The sequence below is a fragment of the Gossypium hirsutum genome, chromosome D06 (genome assembly GCF_007990345.1).
Source record: "Gossypium hirsutum isolate 1008001.06 chromosome D06, Gossypium_hirsutum_v2.1, whole genome shotgun sequence".
In the NCBI taxonomy this organism is placed as follows: domain Eukaryota; kingdom Viridiplantae; phylum Streptophyta; class Magnoliopsida; order Malvales; family Malvaceae; genus Gossypium; species Gossypium hirsutum.
Genome location: NC_053442.1, coordinates 17,372,463 through 17,377,053, shown reverse-complemented (window position 1 = coordinate 17,377,053; position 4,591 = coordinate 17,372,463). Strand labels below are relative to the sequence as shown.

Sequence of the window (4,591 nt, the reverse complement as noted above, 5' to 3'; positions counted from 1 at the left end):
TTTTGGGCTACTCAATATTTTTCCCAATTAGAGTGCAATTGCTTTCACATGCTCCTTACCTTCTCTCTGTAGATTATCTTTCATGTTACTGGGAATACCTGTGCATATTTGTCTTTTGATATCACTCATCATGCTCATCAATTGGCTCCTTTGATCATTGAGTTTATTCAATGTTCTTGTTGAGTTGGTGTACTCAAACTACACCTGTTTGACATCAATTCTCATTAACTTCATTTCTCCCTCAATTTTGTCCAACAATTCACCACATGCAGTATAGACCTTTAGGTTGACCCTATCCTAGGGTTTCTGCAAATAAGGAGGTTAGTAATTAGTATTTTTTAACTTGATTTGAAATGTTACTTCCTCCTTGGTTTCCTCTCCATCTTAGATTTGGATGATCCCTCTATTCAGGATTGTATGTATTCGAATAAAGGTTTCCACCCCTATTCCCAATGTAGTTTATATCCTCGGTAGGATTATTCATATAATGGAAGAGTGGCTTATCTCCTCCATGCATAAACAGTGTAGAAGCAGATTTAATACGGTTGAGTCTATCCACTATTTGCTGGTACTTATCATCCTCATGGATAGCTTTGATTGTAGTAGGTTTCTGGCCATACGTGAAGCTTTCAATTGGCTACTGACAGGAGTTTAGTGCCATGTTCTCAGTGATTTTGTACGCATCCTCGTATGTTCTGTTCATAAGGGTCCTATTGCTACTCCGTCAAATCCATGTCGTGTATTTCCATACAAATCATTATAAAATACTTGCAGTTGTATCCACTCAGGACATTCGTGGTGCAGGCATTTTTGAATCAACATTTTCAACCATTCTCATGCCGTACAGAAACTTTCTCCCTCCATTTGTCTGAAAACAACAATCTTTCTTCTTAGTTGCACTACTTTGCTGATTGGGAAAAACTTCTGTAAGAACTTTTCAGTGAGTTCATCCCATGTCGTGATAGACCCTGGTGCTTGCGAGTCTAACCAAGAAAAAGCATTATCAATGAAGGAGAAGCAGAACAACCGAAGACGAATAGCATCATTCGTGACCCCGTTATACTTAAAAGTATCACAAAATTGAAGAAACCATTTTAAATGTTGATTAGGATCCTCTGTCATAGTCTCCCTAAACTGCAGATTGTTCTAGATCATTTGAATCATAGCTGGTTTTATCTCAAAGTTATTAGTTGTAATCGTCGGCCTTGCTATATTTTCTTGAACCATATCTAGACTTGGTAATACATAATCCCTTAAAGTTCTTTTGTTCCGAGCCATCTGAATGTTTGTAGGAAGCTGTGGTGCTAGTGGGTTTCCTAGGATCTTATTGTCAGCATCGTCAAAAAGTGGATTTTCATGTGGTCCATTACCTACAACTGGTGGTGGATCTTGCATTTGCTACTACTATTGGGGTTGGTGATTTCTTTGAATTATTCTCTCTTGATCTATGGTTGCTACAATAGGTGTGCCCCTACTACGAGTCATACACTAAACCCAGAAAGAGAAGATTTGTAACAATAAATGGAATAAAACCGTATCAATCACCAAAAAAATTCTTAATTATTCCTTTAAAATGAAAAAATTAAGATCGATCTAGTGACGTTACCTCCCCGACAACGGCGCCAACAACTTGACCGCCTCCAGATGTACTAATGTCCAGACTGTGAATACTATAGTAAAATATAGTATTACGAGGTGGTATCCGCAGGTATACGGGTCTAGTTGTAATTTAGTTTTACAACAGAGGGGGTGAATACTCCAAGGATCGTACCCAAGGGAGGCTATTGCTAGATCAATTCTAACTTACACACTGAAAGATCTAATTAGTACTTTAAATTCAGTTATAGTATAAAGAATATAAAATAAAGGATATTTTGGTGTTTTTATAATAATAGTAAAAATAAAACAAGATAAAAAATAAAATTTAAGAGATTAAAAAGGAAGAATAAATCAAATCTAATTATGGGTGATTAGCTCACTTCAATAATATTCATTAACTATCGTTTCGAGTTCCTCTTCAATCAACTAGTCACTACCATAGTAGGATCTTTCAATCTTCCACTAACATAACAAGTCAGCAAGAACTACTTATATTCTGACCTCACAGTCTAGACTAGTTTGGGGTTAAGGTGTTCATGGATGGGCAATACCAATTTTGGGTTAATTACGACCTTGATTACTTCTCATGGTTGTCAAGGCTAGGGTTTGTTTCACGTTCTCCCTTTCCCAAATAGCTGATCTGTTGAATAAGCCTACAAATAGTTAATAGATCATACCTCCACTCACTAATCCCCCATAGAGGGATTAGTTCCTCATGGTGTTCATAAACAATATATAATCTATGTAAAGAGAAAGCATGCTAATTAAACCGACAAGATAGAATAAATGAAAGAGCTTGATTGTATTGAGATTAAGCTCAAATCCACAGATTTTAAATGATTCCACAATTCAGATCTCTTGAAAGAAAACAACGAACAAATAAACTAAACTCTAGAAACCTAAGAAAGAAAGAAAATAAAACTAAATCTAAAGAAAGAAACTAGGTTAATGAAAAGGTGTCCATAACATGTGCCAAAGGAGCCTACTTATAGCCTTCAGGTGGTCGTTGTCCTTAACCTTAGGTCAACTGGCATTTTCAAGCTATAAGTTCGATTGTGCGAACCAAAATGCCCCTACTTCATGTTTAATTTCTGCCCCAAAGTCGATGTCGCAACTTCATAGACAATTTCGTACTTTCTCCATTCTGCTCTCCATGTTGTGACATCGGGACTCCCGTGTTTTAACGTAGTGTTTAGTATCAGCCTAAAATGCGTTTTAATGGTCTCCTGTACACTCACGAAGTACATTAGCTCTTCCTTTGGCCTCATTCGTCCCTTAAAGTCAATAAAAGATCGAATTCACACATTTTATTAGATATAAGTAAAACTAAAGAAACTTAATTAAAATAAAACAAAAATGCTTGTATTCAGGCTTTTTAAGTTCAAAAACTGGTTTAATCTGCTACACTGAATTACGACAGATCAATAAGCCTTTTTTCAAAAATTATTATTTTAGATTGTCTCCTTGAACTAAAGAATTATCTTGAATTTTTAAATTTACAAATTTGACATCAAAACCATAATTTTTTTTACGAGTTTTTGAGCCTATAGAGCATATATTTTATTTTGGGCTCATTTTATTTTTGGTTGTGAGTATGTCAACTTTATTTGTTATTTTAGAGCTTGCTTTAGTTTTACATGTCAAGACCACATTTTGTGTTTGATATACTGAGATAATAGAGGCATTTAGGATTTAACTCGATCAATCTTCAAACAGCTTACCTATTGTATTATCCCTTTGTAAACCCCGCTGATCCTAACACTTTGTTTTACTTAACAACCGTTCATGTTAACTCATAAACAACTTTAATGTTGTAGCATTTTTTTATTGACTCCTTTATTGTCAAAATTCAATTTGGTTGGTGCCTGATTATGTTTCATCATTTGCATTGTTGAATTTTCTCTTTGTTCTAGAAAAAAGGAGAAATAAATAAATAAATAAATAAAAATATTGTTTTACTTGAATTGTGAGTTTCATCGTTTGTATAAAAGCTCACATTCGCCTTTTCTTTCTTGTTGATGTAAATTCTTTTAATTCAGCAACTATTTTTTTCTAGTTTGGTTTGGTAACTTATTAACTTGACTCTTGATTGTAACCAACTTTTTTTACCTTTTTCGCACCCTTAACCTAAGCCCCGTTACAACCTTGTAAAGACCTCTTGATTGGTTTGTCATCTTGTTATATAGTGGTGGAGATTTTATTTTCAAGTAAGCCTATGGTAATAATATTTGTTGTTCAACTGTTGATTGCACATTACTTGAACCTTAAACACTTTGAGTGCTTTGAGTGAACCTTAGTGAGGCTGTTCAATCTTGTTGTGTTGACTTTCAGGTAATTATTGAGATAGGGGAGATACCTATGTTTCCGTGCTTTAAAATTTTTTGGTTGGATTGCTTGTATTCTTTAGTGTCATTTTAGTTTAAATTTCAAATGCATGATTATCTGTAAATTATCTTAAGAAATATAGGTGAAAACAATAAATCAAAGGAAGTTAACTTGAATGTGGGTTGAGAATTTTTCTTAAGGACAAGCAAACGCTTAAGTGTGGAGATATTTGATAAATTCTAAAAGTAACATGTTTTAACCTCATTCTTAATGCATTTTTGGGAGATTATCCAACGTTAATTTTTAATTTTATGTTCCTAATCCTTTAAATTCATGTTTTAATGCTTAATAAAGCACGTGGGAGCAAAAAAAGTGAAAAACGAGTGAAATCTAGAGCGTCGAAGCAAGTTGCAGGAGCCACACGGGCGAAACCATTCCATACGGCCAGACCACACGGTCGTGTGACCCACACGGACATGTGGTAGGCCATGTCGATTTCATAAAATTAAGCACCGAACTACAAAAAATTGTGATTTTTAGGTTTTTCAGGGATTTCAAGACGTATGTATGATAAAAAATAAGAAGATAGGAAAGAGCCGACAAAGAATATTCTAAAAAACAACTCGAAAAGCACCATTGAAGCTGACTTCCGTCAAGATTGAATATT

General features: G+C 34.6%; 1 non-coding gene across 1 annotated transcript; it reads left to right on the top strand.

Moving 5' to 3' along the window:
• Window positions 1-790: 790 nt before the first annotated feature.
• LOC121218934 (small nucleolar RNA R71) lies at window positions 791-897 on the top strand. Its single transcript, XR_005915415.1, has one exon. It is a non-coding gene; the product is annotated as a small nucleolar RNA R71 (small nucleolar RNA).
• Window positions 898-4,591: the final 3,694 nt, after the last annotated feature.